Source organism: Zeus faber (genome assembly GCF_960531495.2).
Source record: "Zeus faber genome assembly, chromosome: 1".
NCBI lineage: Eukaryota > Metazoa > Chordata > Actinopteri > Zeiformes > Zeidae > Zeus > Zeus faber.
In genome coordinates this window covers 23,727,973-23,748,991 of record NC_137193.1, presented here as the reverse complement: position 1 = coordinate 23,748,991, position 21,019 = coordinate 23,727,973, and the positions used below count along the sequence as shown (strand labels likewise).

The 21,019-nt window shown below is 45.0% G+C and overlaps 1 protein-coding gene across 3 annotated transcripts in view; it reads left to right on the top strand.

Annotated features, from left to right (window-relative positions):
• Positions 1–2,496: 2,496 nt before the first annotated feature.
• Positions 2,497–21,019, top strand: part of elmo1 (engulfment and cell motility 1 (ced-12 homolog, C. elegans)) — an 89,073-nt gene continuing 70,550 nt past the window's right edge. Inside the window, exon 1 of one of the 3 annotated variants that reach the window (XM_080010847.1) lies at positions 2,497–2,584. The gene's annotated coding sequence lies outside the window, so the exon portion shown is untranslated. Of the gene's footprint in view, positions 2,615–21,019 lie in introns of all 3 variants that reach the window. The other 2 variants (XM_080010849.1, XM_080010848.1) reach the window with 2 other exon arrangements.

Genomic DNA, 21,019 nt, shown 5'->3' with positions numbered 1-21,019 from the left:
CAATTTCAGATCTGTGGTGTGGTCTTCTCCCCCCCCCCACGCGGGTGGGGAGGCTGTGTGTGTACAACCCTTGATGCCATGACACAAAGAAACAGTGACACGCTGAAGTGTGCGTCAGAAGGTTCTCCTAGTGACTGAGAGCTCCCATTTGATCCTCCCCTGCACCCCTCACTCTCCCGTTCTCCATGGCAACTGTCCATCTGTCCAGATAAATCAGCCTCTTCCACAGTCCCCCCTCCTTTCTTTCTTCCCGCTCCCCCTCTACGGTCTCTCAATAAAGCCATGAATCTCCCAGATGAGGTTCTAGTCTCGAGGTGCAACTCGGCTAGAATGGCCAGAGGTGAGTTGTTATTGAAACACTCTGTCTTCCTGGACAACGCGGCAGCTCAGATTTAGTGTCAGGACATCGGACTAATAAACACACTCGCTGTTAGCGCCACTCTAAGCCCATGTGGTGCCTCCAAAGTCCAAAACTAAATTCAGATCAGCTCCGGATTCCCGAAATGGTAACTGATGGGTCTCCACATTTACTTCCTGCGTTCTCATATTCTGTGTGAACCTAAACCTTAACCCCAACAATAGACTAGGTATGAGAAACGATATTTGTTACACAAGAAGGTACAACTCAAACATTACAAACTTACAGCTTTATACGTGTGGACCTTTATTTTACTACATTTGAATGGGATTGAGATGTTTTTCCATTTGTCATGGTTTAGTCATCCCTGTGAGCCCAGAAACCAGACTTTGTCCCAGAATAAATGTAACAGTAGGATTGCTTGTTGTCATATATGGGGGACGGACAGACGGACACAATGAAGTAAAGAGGATCTATCAAGGAAAATGTGAAGACAAGTTTACTTTTAGTGAATTTTTTGCACCAGTAACAACTTTCCAAGGTGGCTTCTCACAATGTCTTCATCTTGAGTCCAAAGCCACGTACCTGCTGTCATCAGTTAACAGATTACAGGAAACAAGGGAGGAAAAGTGAACCTGAGTGAATTCCGTAGACAAAAGCTCCCAGAAAAGAACATGCTGGGCTTCATTCCTTCACGTCTTCGATGGCTTCGCTGTCAGACGGGCTTCGCTTTTCAAATAGATTGACAACTCACGTCAATGACAAGGCTGCCGTCAGTGTAACTAAGCAGAGCTTCGGCAAACATTATCTCTGCATGTCTCCCATCACCCCTAGCCGTGGCAGAAAGTCACAAAAAGCTGATTAACTGCAGATCATTTTAGTTTTGTGAATTGGACTTACTTCCACTATTACATCCTCTAACCCCAATTACTATTACAATACCATAATAGTGGGGACTAGAGAAAATACATGCATTGATTTGAGACCCAGTATAATACTACATAATCCTGGATTACCATTTGCTTTATTTCCTAATGATCTCTTATAAATGTCCTAAAGCTCCAGGAGGACCCGGGTGGAGTCCAGAGGAGCACATGGCCTCCAGACCATAATCCTCCTGTGCTTGGTAATGAGAGCTGGGAGTGTGTCTGCCACGCATGCACCATTCTCTCTCTCTCTCTCTCTCTCTCTCTCTCGCTACCCCCCCCCCTCTCTTTTAATATCTGCTTCAATATCACAGACAGACCTTTAAACTAGGCCCATGTGGCCAGGCGCTCCAGTAGCTGCCATCCTGCACCATATTGTAGTCATAAAGTCAGGAAAGCCATTTGCAGCTTTATAGAGTTCAGATCTCGGCCTGTAGCAGTTGGATCTCCTACTTCTCACCCTTCAAACCTGCAATAATAAGCCGTGGCAGGTCCAAATGTCTGCTGTGGGAAATTGTCCCTAAGTGTTATTTAGGAGACCTAGAATCTAGATGAAGCTATCGATAAACATGAATTATTAAAGCCATTGTCCCTCCTTGGGTTGGGAGGAGGGAGAGGGATTAGACACCAGCGTGGTTTATTGTACAAATTACAAACAGCACGCGCACACACACACACACACACACAGACACATACACAATACAATGTTTTCTAAGTGAATCATTATTCATTTGATCATTTTGCTACGACTTTGGGAAAAGGAACTTTCGGAGGAAAAATAGGACGTAAAAGAAAGTCAATGTTTCCATTATGTATATTCATCTTTATAATAAATTTTTTATTTATCAATTCTTTTTATTTTCATTTTTTTATTTATTATGAATTAAATTATTGTATTTATTCTTTTCAGAATGTATTTCACCTTTTTTTTTTGGCATTATTGATCTATTTTGATATTATTACTTAAGAATATCTATATATTGAGGGCAAAATAGAAAATTCCTTTTTAAATTGTTTAATTAATTGTATTATTATTATTATTATTATTATTATTACTATTATTACTATTATTATATTCCATGGGTCCATGTTTCAGAGAGGGGGAGCAGCCAGCAGACGGCGGAAAAGAAAAGAGGAAGTAGAAACGAGGGAGAGAGAGGGAGAGGGAGACAGAGAGAGAGGGAGAGAGAGGGAGAGGGAGAGGGAGGGAGAGTGGAGTAGAACACGCACACACTACCACCGCACACGCGCGCGCTGCGATCGTCAGTCCTGCGTGGAAGGAGTCTACGTGGTTCTCCAGGTCTGTGGCTCCACTTCTTTCTTCTCTGAGGTGATGTTTCCGGCGGGCAGCGTGGATCCGCTCCCCGTGTTTTCGCGGTGCGTGATGCTTTTGCTGCAGCTTCCACAACATATGCTCTCCCTCTCTCTCTCCCCCTCTCTCTCTCCCTCGTTCCCCCCTTAACTCTCTCTCTCTCTCTCTCTCTCCCTCTGCCGCTTCTTTCTTGCTGGTCTGTGGACTCGGGTGCTTTGTCCACTCGTTTGACAGGCTTCTCTCTCCGTGGGAATAAGCCTCCGCGGGGGGAAGCGACTTGCGGCTCCTCCACGGGGGAGTGAACGCGAGGCAAGTGCGCAGATTGATAGCGCGCGCGCGCCTGTCGCGGTTAAAGTGGGAATGCGTGAGATTATTTTGGGGTTGAATTTTATTTTTTTCTTTCTTTCTTTCTTTTTTTTAATCCCACGTTTTGATTATTATTATTATTATTATTATTATTATTATTATTATTATTTTTTGTCTCACAGTTTCTTAGCTGGCGCTTGATCAGAACCAGCCATTGGGTGTGTTTGCGTCACGCGTGTTCTCCTCTACAGTATATGCTGTTTGTATTGTGGGTGGGTGGCAGGGTCCGCCTTGCCCTGGCAAGGTGTATTTAAAAAAAAAAAAAAGTAAAAGATGAATTTGATAAAGCAGCGTAGCTGGTCGTGGTCAGGAAACTGTCGATACGGAAGGAAATTCACCAAAATAAATAAATAGAACAACAGTGTGCTAAGGTGAAAACACATTCCCCACCAGCCCCAGTGACCAAGGAACAAACCCGTAACCAAATCAATGGATCGGACGGCGATCTTACGTTGCACTCTTTCGCCCTTATTGGCTACGCGCTGGGGAAGCCAAGAAGGATGAAGCTAGAGGGCGGAGCCTATGTGCAACAGAACAAACTTTCAGGCTACGCGACATCCCACCCCACCCCCCAACACCCCCTGCATGCTCCGTTAGCCACCAACGGTGTCCCTGATGTCATGGCGCCGCACGCATGCCAGCGGGCAACGTGCAAACCCGACAACAAACGCCAGCCGGCAGAGCCGACGTGGAAATGCGCCGGAAAAAGCAAACAGTAGATGCGGAAACGGAAACGGGAAGGATGGAGGCTGTCGTCTGTTGTCATACTTCCCATTACACCTCGGAGAAGGTCGCGGCGGCTGCAGGTTCCGTTCGAACCGAACGCTGCAATTGACGGTATCGGTGCATGGTCTGTTTGAGAATGCGCTCCTTGTTGATGGGTGCGGTGATAGTGGATGACAGATTGATCATCCCACAGAAACCAGACTCCAGAATGTCTTTTTGGTTTCTGGCCATGGCCTGATCTGTCAAAACACTGTGGCTTAAAAATCACCGTTATGAAACACTGCTCATTGAACACACACACACACACACACACACACACTCTCTCTCCCTCTCCCCCGTTTAAGTTGAGTACACTTTACAGCCTTGGCCACGTGCTCGCTGGTCCCAAGAAGTGAAGCGTGCCAGCGGGATTATTTCCAGGTTTTACAACCACCTGAGGGACCTGTATGTCAGAAGAATGCACCGGCGCGCAGGGGGAAAACTAGTTTTATAGGCCACACCGAACCTCCCAGCTCTCGTTAGGTGAACACGTCTTTATCCCTACAGGGGTCTTCCAAACCTTCTCCCTGCACAGGGGTCTTCCAAACCTTCTCCCTGCACAGGATCTTAAGCCCCTTTCCCACATGGAATCTGTAACATTGCTGGATAAAAAATGCAAAGGCAGTAGGTAGTAATTCCCACATAGCCTCCTTTACGGAAAAGATCTGTATGGAGTCCGTTCCCACATAGAAGACTGGTACGGAGACATTACGTAGTGCTCGTGTGAGAGGTGTCTAATATGACGCGAGACTAGGCAACACAAGTTTTAAGGCCAGCGCTTCGCTCCCCGTCTCCCCGCCCCACGGACTCTTACCTCCGCTGAGCGAGAGGGGACAGAGCCCCTGGCCCCCGGCGCAATAAAACAATAGGTTATGAAATCAAAGTGATCACACTCAACCTGTCCTACGCCCTCTGCCTCCGGAGAATGAACGTTCTCCACCTGTTCTCCCTGTCCCTGTCCGCTCGCTCCCACTGGTTCCACGCTGCGGTGCAGCAGGTGAAGCTCTTGTGCCCGACGCCCCCACACGGTCACACTGCACCCCTAACTGTAAAAGACACGTCTAGTGTCTGAGTGGTGTTTTTAAGAGGAAGAATAATACAATTTTCAAGTACAAGTCCTGTCTCCATAGAGACTGGACGTGTTTCAGTTTCTCGTCTTTGCAGCCGAGCGTCACGGTTCAGATCGGACTTTATTTTTTTCTTTCCGAAAACAGATCATTTTCTATATATTTGTACTAAATATAATCGTACAAATATTAAACCCACAATTTTTTTTTCTTCGTTTTGATTAGACTCCACCCCTACTTTACGGAAATTTTACTGCTTCCATTCCCACACACTTCCATTCACAGTCGTACCGGCATTTTCCCAGAAAGTATCCTAGGTCGAGAGTGGGGAAGGCTCCGGAAAATCGAGACTGATCCCTTTCCCGCATGACACCAATACGGAACATTGAGAGTAGATTTACGACTTTCAGTGCAAGTGGGAAGGGGGCTTCACAAACTTGGAGGGGCTTTAAAATAACCTCCCTACACAGGGTCTTGCAAACATGGAGGGGATTCAAAACATCCTCCCTCTTCAGGGTCTTGTTCGTGTTGAGCAAATAAAAAGTGACAAAGTGAAATGCGGCAGCCTTGGCCATTTACCGTTAGGCACAAGCCAGAAGAAATTAATAGGATTGAAAGTGCGCGGGTCTTTTCTCTTTGGAGTGTGTGTGTGTGTGTGTGTGTGTGTGTGTGTGTGTGTGTGTGTGTGTGTGTGTGTGTGTGTGTGTGTGTGTGTGTGTGTGTGTGCAGCAGTGCTTACTGATCGACACCCTCTCACCTCCTCAAGTGCAATCTTGCCAATTTATGAGCTGTGCTGCTGTTGCCTGAACACCCCCCGTTCTGTTAGTTCCATATCATTGGTCGACTCTTTTCTCCTTCTCTATCTCACCCCCAACCTCCTTACCTCCTTCTCAACTTTTCCCTGTTTTACCCACCCATGCGCCACCAGTCTCCACCTTCATTTCCGCTTCCTCCCTGGGGGAAGCTGCGGTATGGAAATAGTTTCTCCTCTCCTTCATGTATGCCCCCTCCGTGCGTCCGGTATCCGTCGTATCTTCACACGCTCATTTCCCCTTCTCCCTCTTTTTCCCCGCCCACAAGCTTGTCTACGACTTACGAAAACCTCCCTTTTCCATTCTCTGTCTATGTTTTAGATAATGATGATAAAAAAATTAAAAAAAAAAAGAAAGCCACCGGCACTCCGGATATGCCCCTGAGCGCTGCGTTCGTCATCTTCAATCTGGATTGGTTGTTGGGGATCAGATGAGTCTTTTCTTGCTTCCTGAGGTCTGCAGTTAATTAAAGCAGCCAGGTACTGTTGTACGGTCGGTGCCATAGGAAGGTGCTAATCCGCCAGATAGACCCGGATGGCGGAAAAAAGAGGATCTCCGCGGGCGCTGGTGGAGCCATGTTCTCGCCTGTAGAATTCTAATTTGCGCGGCCCAAAGCTTCCGTTTCCGCCGGGGAGATTGTGAATACGTCAAGCGAGAAAGAAAGTGAAAGAACTATCTTGAATTCTTTGAGGTTGTTCTGGAACATCTAGGAAGATTTGATTGTGCTTTTCTTTCCTGGCACCGTTTGCCGAAGATGATTTTTATTTTGTGGAGAACATCCACAGGCATCTCTGCTTTTCATGCTTCTCTGTGGGGCAATGAGGCCCCGTGTGACCCAAAAAGTGATTTGATTCCCTCTGCCCGCCATTCCTGCCCGCTGCATTCCAGCTGTGCCGCTGCAGAGTTTGAGTAAATACTGAGTTGAGGGTAAGCTGTGTGTGTGTGTGTGTGTGTGTGTGTGTGTGTGTGTGTGTGTGTGTGTGTGTGTGTGTGTGTGTGTGTGTGTGTGTGTGTGTGTGTGTGTGTGTGTGTGTGTGTGTGTGTGTGGCGCCACACACATGGTATTTAGCGTCCTACTGCCGCAGAGGCCTCCAGAGTGGCTTAAACCTTGTGGGTTAAGTAGTTAGATATGCACTTGGGTCTGTCCCATGCATCCCTATTCCAACTGTGCTGTATGTGTGTGCAATCGGTGGGTATTATGTTGACAGTGGTCCACCTGGACATATACAGTCGGGTATTTATATTCTAACGATTGCACAGCTGAGAGTGTATTTCTTGCTCATCAACATGCTGTGTGCAGCATCAGCTTTAGTACAGGTTTGTGTATGATTTTGCCGTACAATTTAGTATGTTTTTTGTTTGTTTTTATGGCACGGTGTGTTTAAAGGCGCACCACTTTGTGCTTGTGCGGCAGAAAAACACATGGGTGGTGTGCTGTGGTCTTTCAGAGCCATATCGGGCTCTTTACCCTGCGTCCAAATGACCCAAATGTTAAACACAGGTTGTTGTCATCTAATTGTAGTTTATGTGTGCACCTGCCCCATGTGTTTAATCACAGGGGAAAACGTGTGTGTGTGTGTGTGTGTGTGTGTGTGTGTGTGTGTGTGTGTGTGTGTGTGTGTGTGTGTGTGTGTGTGTGTGTGTGTGTGTGTGTGTGTGTGTGTGTGTGTGTGTGTGTGTGTGTGTGTGTGTGTTTTCCCTTGCCACGCTTTTCTTCCCATCCATCAATCTCCCCACCCCCAACATTTTCCATATTTTAATCCATCTCCTCCCACATAAAACTCGATTGAAAAAACATATTGAAACAGCCCGCAGATGCCTAATGACATTTACACTTTGATCATTGATGAGTCCGTCCTGGATCGAGATGGACTGGAAAGGATCAAGCGCCATGAGTTCAAATCCCCTCGGACCCCTGTCTGCTCGGAGTCAATGGGCGCGTCCTACTTCCATACCCTTCTTCCCGTAAGATGTAGCCTGCACTTGACTTCTGGCATCCATACGAATTGAATCATCAGCGTATCCGGTGTTACGGTTCAAGAAAAGGTGCGGGTGCTTCAGGGATTCAATTATTATGGTTATTTTTATGGTTTTCAGGAGCAGTGCCACTAGAACAAACACTGGGTTCAATTCACTGTACCTGATGGAGAGAGAGAGAGAGAGAGACATTCCAGGTCGTTGACTTGTTGTTTTCATAAAAATCACGCCCCCAAGCTTTACGTTGCGGTGTGCTGCGGTAAGTTAGAAATTGTCTGGTTGCCCTTTCTGTAGCCGTGTCTACAGTATGTGTGGGAACATATGATATAAGGTGGAAGCTGAATTTATTTTCCAATCGTTTCTCTCCCTGACCTCCCGCTCGGCCACACACACACACACACACACACACAATGACGATGTTATCAAAGCCGTCCTTTGATGAGAGTGGACAGCACGTACGGATGACTGGAGTTCCACTGGGGTTGACTGGAACTAAAACTGGCCTGTATGGATGGGTGGGTGGATGGATGGGTGGGTGGGTCTATAATATCTGCAGGAGTAAAATGGCTTATAAAAGTCCCATGACTTAAACTGCCACGTCTGCTTCTTTTATTGGTCATTCATGTCTTTCCTCTGTTCTGTATTTGATGTCTTTACTTCTCCATCACTCCTCTTCTCCTTTGCCGCCCAGTCTGGCAGCCAGTGTCACAGGGTTCACTGCACGGTGATGAATAGACCTTTTCCCCTTTTGGTGGACACAATTCAATTCCTGATCACATGCAAAAAGAGGTGACAAGATCCACCGCAGAACTCTTATCTGTGAGAGAAGTGTCGGGAAGAGAAATAACAAATAAGTATAATTGGTAAAATAGATAATTTAATTGGAGGTATGACAACATTAACTGTTTCAACCTCACTGCTCAAACCGATCAAACCCATTGTTTGGCCGAGGTGAACTGGCTGAAAGATGCACACGAGAGCTTCGTTTAAAATGATCCAGCCGCTGTCTGTGCTGGTGTTGCGAGCTTGCGTCATGTCAAGTTAGAAATACAATTTTGTTTATATCTTTTAAATGGGGAAAAAAAACAGAGTGCTAATTAAGGAGAGGGAAAATGTACAGCATAGCCCAAATGTACTGCATAATTCATGTTATGGTGCGGATTCCCTTCTTAAACCCATTCTGTCATGGTTGCGCCTCGGTGAGGGCGTCGCGGTGTTTTCCATTAAGCAGGTCAAGGCTACCTCCACTGAGACGAGATGAGAGCGCCTCTCATAAGCCGCTGAGGACGGCAGCGAACTCGGCCTCTGAAAAAAAACAACAAAAAAAAAAAAAACCCTGACCAGAGGTGTGTTTCTTAATGTCGGGGCAGCTTCTGGATCTCCAGGTAAATCACAACACTGAAGGACGTTCCACAAGACACTTCGATATCGCTCTGTACATTTGAATCTCTCTCTGTACGTTAGTATTTCTAATGGCCTTTCAACCTTTATATTGGCTGCATCCAATCCTTGGCTTATGACCCCCACCATTGATCATTTTTACTTTTACCCCCCCTCGTCTCCGACTCAGCCTTTCATGGGTATGGTATCTTACCTTAAGATATGCGGACTGATGAATAACCGTGCTCTCACACCAGAAGCGACATGCATGGACAAAGTGGCCGGAAGTCATTCATTTCCAATGTGATGGTCGGCGACGCGATCTCTAAAACTTGCCAACGGGAGAAAGTTGAGCTGTGACGCCGGAGAGCGATGATGCATTTCCTCCGGTCTGTCCCCTAATAATCCCTGAACAAGCCCATGACTTTGGTTCCTGCAAAACTTTCGTTCCCGAAATGGAGGAAAAGCCCATTTGTGCAGGAGCCTGGCTCCCCGTGTTTTATGACGTAACGCTATTCATTATATAAAATGGTCCCCCAAAGATCCAGTGTACCCAGGCGAGTCGCCGCAAATACACGCCATCGATGGCAAACTGATTCCACTCTCCATGGTGAAAGAGCAGTGATAAGCACCGGCACACAATTTCTAGGGAAATAAACCACCGCCGAAATCTACATTTAGTGGGATGGTACTTGATTTGTGGGGTAATGCATATATGATGTTATATTTTATGAATTACTTAATATAAAAAAAACCTTGTCACTTAAAAATAAATATATTCGCAAAGGGCATCTCAATAAACGTATGCAGCTGTGTGCACATCAATCCGTTCATACGCCGCTTCAGCAACTACTCAGCGACGAGTTGAACAGGAACGCCCACAAGCGACAGCGATCACTTCTGGTGTGAGCGTGCAGCGGCAGCTCTTCGGTGATGGAGCGATCACAAGCAATAAAATCACTCCGCCAGTTCAGCTCAGTCTGGTTCACCTATATGTATATAACTATTGTATCAAATCAACTCCACAATCTTCACAATAAATGGATTCCTGCTCAGTAGCGACGTGCATCAAAGCATATGGGCCAGATGGATTTACCCTGGTCCCTCATGGTCGCCCGCCTCCCCCACGGTGGAGTCCTTTAACCTCCCAGTTAAAACAAGCAGTAGTACTCCTCCCCTCACACTCCCACCGCCTGCCTTTCACCACCTGTTAGTGACAAGACACAGCTGTGAATATCCAGCTTCCTGCACGGACGGCCACATAGTGTCAAATATTTCGCCCGGGTTTTAAAAAGGTTGACCGCGAGAGCGTTGGCTCTTGGTTCTCACCTCTGCCCGTCATTCTGTCGTAAACAAAAAGGGTTTCGCTATCGTGTCCAATGAGTGTCTCAGTTTCTCAATAAATTGCCTCAGTGGCGCTGACCTCCGACCCACCTCCACCCTCCTTGTTCTGTCTGGATTGGATCCACGTTTAGCTTCCCTTTGCTGCTGTTGCTTGGTGCATACGAGTACCCCCCTTGGGTGTCTACGGCCATCTTCCCATCCATGCATGCTTGCGTGGATGGGCGGGGAAATGGAACCGTGCTGCCAAACATGGCCGTACTGCCTCTTCTATGCAATGAAGACTTATTTTGATGAGCGTGGCCCCGGCTAAAATGTGCTCTAAACTTCCCATACAGACGTGGCAGAAATCTTCCCCAGCACCCCTCGGTGGGATTTGGCTGTTTGAGCATTGTGTGAAGGTCACATAATGACGCTCGATTGATATTTAATGGGGGTTGTTCTCAGTGATAATGGCCCTAAAAAAAAAAACAAAAAAAAAAAAACAGAGGTGGTCAAATCCGTTGTCGTCTGGGACATTTGGCTGGTTGTGCTTCAAATAATGCACCAAGGTACATTTGTTGCATGCGCACTTTAGAAACCACTATAGAATGCATTATGTCTCCGAGGGGGATAGGGGATTAATAATTACAATAATATTTTGTTTATTTTGGCTTTCATTTCCATTAGAGATCTCACACCACATGCACGCCCACACACTGGCACGCAGAGCGCAGTGAGGAAACCACGACGCTCCCGACCAGCTGAGCCAGTTCTTCTGTTCATCCTCTGTGTTTATGTTCGTTCCTTTTCTTGCCAGCGGAGAAGCTTCCCTGGCTCCAGAAAGGGCTTTGTCTGGCCATCTGGGAGCAACCCTCAAGGTGCGTTTTTTTGATGTGTCTGAGACTCGGTGCTGAGCTGGGGATATTTTCACTGTGTCGTTGTGGGTTTTTTTTTTTTTTTTTTTTTTTTGTTTTTTTTGGCGGAAGCCAAATTCCCATCTGTAGCCCATCTGCCTGACATTTCTGTCATTGCGGCTGGTCCATGCCAGGCTACCCTTTTTTTTTTTTTTTTTTTTTTAAGTTAAGTTAAACTTAACTCTATGTGCTACTGTCCAGCTCTGTTTTAGAACAATTTTGGCAAACGTACAGCGCTGCTCCACTCATGGTGGTTGGGTTCAGTTTTGTTCTCCAGTGAGAAAAGAGGGAATACTGTCGCGGCAGCGTGGCTGTGTTACACGCTGCCTCCAGGGCTTGTCGCTGCCTCTGTTCTTTTGTTGTCTGGAGGGGAAGCATATTACTGTGTCTCTGGATTCTGTGCGTCTGACGGGTCCTGCTGCATTTTTTCAGACCAGGCCATTCAAAGAAAGACCAAGGGAAATGCCACGGGCTTATCTTTACAGTAAGGTTACTGGAGAGCCGCCGAATTCGAAACCTCCTATCAAGAGAGAAGTTAATGGACCAAAGTTTTCTATGCTGTGATGAGACGGAAGAAAGCTAGTACAATTAAAAGCGGGTTCCGAACGGAAAACCCAAATGAACCGGTGAATGCCGTGAGCCAAAAGAGCAAGGTGTCTGTGGCAGAGAAAGGACAGATTATCCAAATATGACGAAGCTGCCTCGAAACAATAGGTGAGCCACTTCCTGCTGTTGCTGCAACGTGTTCAGCTCCACTTCCTGTACAAACAGCAGTTCTCCAAAATAGGTTAAGGGCCAAACACATGGCCCAGGCCCTCGTCCCTATATGGTTTAATGGGATTAGCTGGTCGTGTTTTCACCATCAATTACGGAGCAGACTGACAAGTGAAACACGCTATGGGTGATATCTGTTTCTGTACAAATGGCTTCATTGGGGGTTGGGTTGGACCGAGGGGCTATGGGGAGCGTCTGTGGAGATGACATCATTCCAATGACATAGTACCCGCAGAAATGAGGGGCTGGCCTGAGGAATGCCCTCCATTCCCCCTTTCCTCTCTTCTGGCCGCCCCCCCCCTCCCTGTCTCTGCCCATTACACATAACAACGGGTTACATGCAATTAACCCATAAAAGGCAAAAATAGCCCCCCTTTGAATTCAAAGCCCCGTTTCCAAAATTAGCCTGACTTCAACCTCATTTCAACCCTTGTTGCTTCACTCTCCACCACAAGTGAAGCCCTCGCCCATCGTTTTCACTATGGGCCATGAGAATAACAGGGCAGCTGTAGGCAAAAAGTCCAAATGAATGGCTTCTCAGACTGGGGCTGGGCACACGGTTTCTATGAACGGCCTTTCACTGGGGGCCAGTCACCACAGCCGGGGCAGAGTCAGATCTGGCAGCGGCAGGGGCAGGGGAGTGGCTGGAGCCTGGTTTTAGCTAAATGCGGTGTCCAGAGGGCTGGTATTAGAGGTGGTGCAGTGGGCAGAGCTTTGGGGGATACTTAAATGATCAATTTGAACACAGGGTGGAGGAGGGCCGTCCCTCTCCCTTTAACACAGACCTCACCTCACAAGCCATAACAGAAGAAGAAGTTTCTTATAGGAACGGGACGACCGGAAGCCACATGTTTACAGTGCATCTCAACATGTCCTTTTTCTTACCTTCCATGCCGGACAGGTCTGATGGAATTGTCTTTCTTTTTCTTTTCTTTTTTCAAACGTGCTGTGTGTGTGTGTGTGTGTGTGTGTGTGTGTGTGTGTGTGTGTGTGTGTGTGTGTGTGTGTGTGTGTGTGTGTGTGTGTGTGTGTGTGTGTGTGTGTGTGTGTGTGTGTGTGTGTGTGTGTGTGTGTGCGTGACTGGTGATTCTGAATAAAGTGGTTGCTCTGGCCATCAGTGAGTTTAGAGAGGCTCGGAGCGTTCATCACAGAACGTGTTTTGGTAAATCCAGGCCTTTGCCTGAAGCCACCCGTGTGTGTGTGTGTGTGTGTGTGTGTGTGAGAGAGATGAAGCGTAGGGTGATTTATTAGCCACAACCAGGGGGCTGTGGGAAGGGGCAGAAAGACAGCTGTGTGTGTGTGTGTGTGTGTGTGTGTGTGTGTGTGTGTGTGTGTGTGTGTGTGTGTGTGTGTGTGTGTGTGTGTGTGTGTGTGTGTGTGTGTGTGTGTGTGTGTGTGTGTGTGTGTGCCACAGTGACTCCCTTGTTAGCCCTCTGCGGTGGCAGGCTCCGCTAGGCGATGGTTGTTCTCTGACGTGACTGAATCCATTCACAAGCACCTACGTTGCACATCATAGCGTGTGTGTGTGTGTGAGGAAGAGAGACGGAAACAAAGCGGCAGGATAATGGCAGAGCACATTCCTAGAAAACGTTAGTGCATAACCATCTGGCATAATGCTATTGCTCCTGCAGAGCCCCTATTACCATTGTGATGATAGTCATCAGTGTGAGTGTAATTGTGGCGCCGCCACGGAGCCTCAGTGCTTCAGTAACGGCCGCTGTTCAGGGACCAAGTTCTGCCCTGAGTTATGGCAGAATAATAAGATAATTTTTTCTTTCCTATAGCGCTGGGATGTACATTACGTGCGGTTTTCACACCTAAGTGACCTACGGAGGAAGGGCTGCTTTGTTAATTGAGCATGGCAAGGTGCAAATAGATGCTTATACAGCCGCTCCTTCCTAGACAAGGAAATGGAAGGTGTGGATACCTCACACGCCCACCGTCTCTCTCCAGTGATTTGTCATTTATTTTTGTGAGTGAAAGTGGCCTCTCTCTCTCTCTCTCTCTCTCTCTCTCTCGCTGTCCTTATAGTGAACAGCTGTCTGAAACCTGGTGAAGAAACCAACAGATCCCCGCGTACCTAGTTGTCGCTGAAGAGGGATGTCTGTGCTCTTGCTGCCTATGATACGGGTTGACTGATTTGTCTGTGGTTTTTATGTTTTTTTGGTTCCTCCGATCAAGTTGCTGCTGCTGTGACATGACTTACTGCAAATAAAGGAATCTTAAAAGTCAAAGTCTCTCTCTCTCTCTCTCTCTCTCTCTCTCTCTCTCTCTGTGCGCGCGCCAAACACAAAAACCTCTTTTGCTCCTGCTTATCATGGAGCTTTTGCAGTGACTTTCCGGGAGTTCACCAGAGCCGCCCGCCACCCCCCCCCCTCCCTTTTTTTTTTTTCTTCAGCGCCCGGCCTCTTCCCCCGACTATCTGAACCATTTATTTCAAATAGGACAAGTAAAAATAGCCACAGATCAATCCCAAATGTTTTCCCCGGCTCTTTACACATCTCTCATCCAGGCCAGCGAAAAACCAACGGGGAATAGTGACACGGCGTTGGGCGTTGGTGGGCAGAATGACTGGCAGACTGGCATCTTAATGGAGGGCGGGGCAGGGGGTGGTCTCTGGCTTTGACACACTTTAAAATGCCATTAAAATGGAAGCGGCGGATTACACTTTGTTTGCCTTCTAACGATTACGCGACCTTTTTAGTGGCTGTTTCATGCTAGAGTGGAGACGGTAATCCTCAGAGCCATGGAACTTAGCGGGGGCCGTAACAGAAAAGATATTTCCATTCCGGAGACGTATGTGGTCTGCGCTTCAGCCAAGCAGCTTTTAACCACAGAGGGAAACGCACCACTGTACACTGTTCAGAGTGTGCATGTTTGGAGCATATTGCCCATTTCCAGGAAATTCTACACATACTCTGAAGCACCGTATGATCCTACGAGATGAAAAAACATCAGCTTTTTAGCTCTTTAACAACTAGGCTTTCTTTAAATGAGCTATTTCTATTGATGGATTTTGCGTAATATGGCGATCGAGAAATACCAGGCTCAAACTGCTCGGACAGACACTTAACTTCCTTACAGTAGGAAATACATCGCCGACAACATGACTGTTTGTTTTTTTTGTTGTTGTTTTTTTGCTTTCAATCCAGTTAAAACAAATTCTCAAAAAAGCACAGAAACAAATAAATAAATACAACTAAAATGTTAATAGAAATAGAAAAAAAATAAAATATTGGCAAATACATTAAACCTAAAAATGTACAAACAACTGAACAAACCTCTGTATAAACAATTCACTCCATGTCAAAAAAATAGGAAAATGTGCAAGCCGTTAAACATAGAAAGAAAAAATGTGTACACTGTGTCTACAAGGGTGGAAAACAAATGAGTTAGGACGACTTAACCTACAGTATTGCAGAAGATGAGGATCTTAACAAATGTCACTTGAAGTGCAAAGTTGTGTAAAATCGAGAGCGTTTAAAGGCATGCTGGGAAAACCCTGTTGCATATAAACGGTTTGGATACACACTTTCTTCCTGAATGACCATCCCTGATATGATGACACGATATGATAGGGTTTTGAATCCCATCCTGTTTGTTTGTTTGTTTGCGTTTGTCTCCGTTCATTTTCTGGGGAAATTGGGCGATGGGGGGTGTGGGGGGTGGAGCCACTCCTTCAGAGAGGAGCCCGTGGAGCAGCTCAGACCCTGGGGTGCAACAGTCTACCTGGGAGAAAAGCTCTCCCGGTGTCAGCCTGGTGCTCCTGCTTCGACGCCTTTTTTAGGTCCGAGTGCCACCCGGACTATTGAAAGCTGCCACCAGAAAAGACTTCCTGAACGTGTTGTCTTGTCCTTTTCTCTCGTCTCTCCGCTTTGAACAATTACGATCGTGTCTTTGTTTGCCCGTTCTCACGGACATAAAAGGGCTTGGTTCCGGGTTGAACTGGACGTTTCCCCTCCCTCCCCAAATGAGTGAATCTATAGCCTTCAACCGATCGTATTGTTTTAATAATAATCCCTTCGGCACTTTTCCCGACAAACAATGCACAGCTGCTAGATTTGAGGCAGGTTTTCCAACTGTCATCAACTTCCCATAGCAACTGTGTTCTTCATTTTTTGTTGTGTCGAAAAGTAAGGGACAGGGTGACGCGGGACCCCTCCCTCTGCGACCCTGTCCGGGGTTATTTGCTGTAATGCCCGGCGGGCCGCACATTACCTCACTTTTTACACGCTACTTACAAAATCGAAGAACAATTTGTGACCATATATTTTATAACTAGTATGCCTGTTTTAGGAGCTTCTGCAAAGAAAAATAATCCACACCATCGTAAACTGTTTTCCAGAGAAAAAAACGTTGCCCTACATATGGCAAATCTATTTACTATTATTAATCTGAAATTGGACGTAAGCACATTCATATCTTGGAAGTTTTCCATTCTAGTTTCCATTCTAGGGAAATTGCAATGTCCTATTATAACCATAACACGTTTGTTGCAACTTGAAAACATTATTTTTTGAATACAAAGGATCTCAAAATGATGATGAGGATGATAATAATTAGTCATTAAACTTCTAAAGGGCTTTTATTTTTTTTCATTCCTGTTTTTTATTTTATTTATCAGTGGCCATGTGAGCGTCCTTTTCAGGAAAAATACTGTGTTGTGGTTTGGGTTTTCTTTGTCACTGTTGCCGCAACGCTTTCTCGGATGTAATTATAGCGTTTTGGGAGGAAGTGAGATTTTCCCAACGGCTGCAAACACATTCTTTCAATTGGACGAAAAAGAGCATTTTCTAAATAGTTGTTTGGTGGATGTTCTCTTGCATGTGTGAATGGTTTCAGTGTGTGTTCACTTGAACGATCGAATTCTGGTGAATGATGTGAAATCTGCCCCAGCATTGACTTAATATGTTCAGAATCGATTTATCTCTCATTTACTGTATATCTCTATTTGAATAATCTACGCGCTTAAGACTTTTGGCGGCCCTGGTTTAATCTGTGTGAGCTGGTGCAGGATGTTATTCATAGTATGTGCTATGTTAGGGAAGTAGTATTGATTTGCCCTCTGGTTGCATGGGGGCTGGTAGGTTACACAATATGAAAACACAGCGAGTCAGATTATTACTTCATGCTTGTTGCTTTTTTCCTTCTTGTTCTTTTTTTCCTTTTTTTTTTCCCAATGTAGACCTTGCAACCCCTACTGCCTCACAGTTTTTATAGACTGTCGGACAATTTATTTCATTGTAAGCCCTCTCACATATCCACCTACTTAAAACGGGAGAGAGAGAGGGAGGGAGGAAGGGAGCGAGAGAAAGGGAGGGCCACCTGTTGTACCGTTGGACTATACAAAAATACACAATTTCTTCTTTTTTTTGGTTTACTTATGAATGGAGAATGCTCTGCTTTGGGTCCAATCCACACACACACACACACACACACAGGACAATGGTACTACAGACACACACACAGGACAATGGCACTACAGACATGTTCCCATGACTTCTCCCTTTGACCAACCCAAGAACTCCATTCATCTCGGCCTTTGTCAGTGTGACCTGCCAGTGCTTTTGTGTGCCCCCTTTACTCCACACATACACACATGTTAAGGTCCAGTGACCCCTCTTTTAGGGTGGCTTGACCCTAGATGTTCAGGTTCTTCAAGTGCTACCTTAAGGGTCCCCTTCAAGTTTCTGCTTAAAGGGGACCTTGTGCTCCTTTTCAACAAGTAAATTAAGGCTTCTGAGGTCTCCCAAACATGTTTTTACATTTTCTTTGCTTAAACAAACACTCAGATTATGCATTGTAACATGTCTCTGAAGCCCTTATGTTCCAGGACTGTCTGTTTAGTGGGTGGGGCCTCCCTCCTGAGGCCCCTAGTTCTGTCAGCCAATGGGAATTCCAGGTTCTGTGAGCCAATGGGATTTGAGCTTTACTCTGGGTTCCATTGTATTCAATCTGTAAACTTTAACTGATTTCACCTTATCAGTCCACAAAAAATCTGCTTCTGAACAAATTTGAAGAATTTAAGCAATCCAATTGCTGAATCTTTACTCATATTTGATCTACAAGGCATCATTTAAAAGTTATTTCCGACTTTGCACGATCCGCAGGCAGTGATCCGCATAGCGGATCAAAGTTACCGACAATACACAATTATTTTTTAAATACTTACATTTCCATCATCTGCAGTTTTGTCACAGACAGCTGGTTCTAATTCCTCTTTCTCCTAAAATATTTGTGCCGGTCTCCGCAACCAACAACAGAGCACTTCCCATGCTTTTATTTCAGTGTGCGTGTTAGTAGGCCCATCAGAGACCCACATGTATGTCCTTGGAAACAGGTTTTAGTTTTTTGTATGAATTTTGTTCGTTTTCTTAAGTACAGATTATGTTGTTGTCATTGTTTTTTTTCAATGGTTATTATTTTTTTATAATAGCAAAAAAAGTGAATTATCAGGAACTCCTAAGATGTCAAAATGAACTGCTCAAGAAGCTAAAGGTCCAAAGACTGATTGTGTGTAGTTGAATTGTCATCACTGCAGGATCAAACATTTAAAATGTTAATATTTTTAGGAAGTCACTGGATGTCCAGAATATTCTGCCAAAAATGGGGAGGACGATTGCATATTTTCCCAAATGTATAGGGAAAAAAAACTGAATTACGATTTCATTTTCCAGAATCTGACATCATTTTCATTTCTGTCCTGCACTGGTTGTCAATGAGCTGTGTGCTCATCCTGTACTGAGAGCATGGCACCCACATCGTGCATCAAAAGGCAAGTTTGTATGTGTATCAAGCCTCCAAATTTACAAGTGATATATATTTAACTTTCAAGTGAAACTGCTGTTTACAGATATTGCATTTAAATTGTCACGTTGTCGGGGAATCCAAAATTAGGTATTTATAAGTAATCAGCGGATGTGCTGCTAATTGGAGCCTGATTTCGATTTTCAGCACTCAAAGAAAGACTGTTTTACAACAGTGTATTTTATTTATTTATTTATTTTATTTCAATCACCTCGTAGCTTTCGTTTATGCAAGGGAACAATCAATTGGCAAATCAATATAAAAAAATGCCGCCGCTTGGTATTTGCCATTTGGCGCTCAGGTTTACCTAGAATTCAGCCACAGCCTTCGCTGAGAATGTTTAATTTTGATGCATCCTTAATATTTTCTTTTTCTTATTTTGTATTTTACAACTGGAAGTCGTAATAGGGCTGTCGTGAGCTTTACATTCAGTCTTTTTTTTGTAATTTTTTTTGTCTCTATCACAGTATAAGCCTATCATAGTATGATGATGAATAATAATGATGATTATAAGAATAATCATACACATCCATCTTATGAAGAGATTTTGAACTTTGGGACATAAGCATTCGGTTAGACTTAATTTTCCTCAACCTAATTGATGGAAATACATAGTTTCCATACATAGTTTGCATTTTATTTCTAACATAGGCTTAAAATTCCCCTTAAATATGACTTGAAGCATATAATTGTAGAATCTTTCAGTTGAACTAAATGCGACGAGGCGATCACGTAATAATAACGTAATAACTCTGACAGCTATAATTACAATCCTAACATGGAAAATCCTGAATGTTTCAAGTCTAATCTTAATTTGTTAGGATATTGGAATGGTCGTATTGGATCCAGACCCCGGCAGCTGCAGTCCTCTTCCCAAAACCTTTGTCTCCTCGCTCTTCTCTCCAGCGCCGTCGTAACGGCACAGCTCTGTATCCCTCAAACTCCAAAGACCCTGTGGGTCGGCAGCCAGACCAGCCGCTCCGGAATCTTCTGGGAAACGCACGCATGACAATTTTTATTATTATTATTATTTTTTTTAACATCTCCAAAAGCCGCATCTTTCCACATGGTGAAACCGATGCAATTCCCAGTATGAAAACCACCTTTTATCGGCCTCAGAATTTGGTTTTTAAGTCCATAAAAGGCCCGGCTGGTCGGGAAGGTCAGAGCGGGAAACAAATCCTCCTGGGAGGCAATCGCTCCCTTCGGATATACCGTTTTTGGTTTGTATTTTTGCGTCGTCCCTCAGACTGTAACTTATATTGTTTTGAACTACACAATCTGTGGTCTCGTTTCCAGGAATAGGGCATATTTCTCCTACCCGCTTGTTCATATTTCATTTTATTCGTGCATAGTCAGTGTTTGCTGCTGGCATGACAGGACTCTGCTCCTTTTTCTATTGTTATGGAAGTGTGAATGGAATATTGAATGGGACAATATTTCCATTAAACAAGTCTTTCTGTGTCTACATCGGTTTGGAGTACATATTCAGCGGCTGGCGTCGGTGTGAACTGGATCGGCTTTGTTGCCTGAGGGCACAAGGTCAGTCTATCAGCCACTCTCTCTCGCTCTCTCTTTCTCCCATAAAAAGGCTTGTCGGGTAAATACCTAATCGTGCTCCTCTTTTCGGCTCCTGAATCTCCCTCCATCCAAACTTCATCCCGCTGCTGACTGTTTTACAGTTATGTAATGTCCGAGTAGGTGGGGGGGGGGATGTTATTTTTAAACCTGAAGAGATTGTTTTTGAACAGAATACTGTACCTATTGTGTTTTGGGAAGTGCGTCAAAAGGAGCGGAAAGACGCACACGATGTGTGTAATGGTCACCTTATGTAACGCTCTTCAGGTCGCCACGTGTAAGTGCACATATTCTGCATTTGTGTTTGGGGAAAAAAAAAAAGGAGAAAGAAAGAAATAATGGCCATTTTCCGGTTTTACTCAAAGTGTACTGTTTGGAGGAGTCACTTTGCATGGTTTTTTAAGTTCCCTTTTTTGTTTGGTATGATTAAACCACCTCTGGCCCTGTTATAGCATTCACCCTTAATAAGTATTCCGGCCAGTTATTTTTACCTTTTTCTAAAGGTTATATGGGGGTAATCTGCTCCATGACACTACCTTTTTCACAGTGATGTAATGTACATAATAATTCAACAACTATTGTGATTCAATTCAATGTATATGACTTTATGGCTCCCAATCCCACTTGCAATTTAATTTAGGCTTTTCCTGCCGGAAGAAT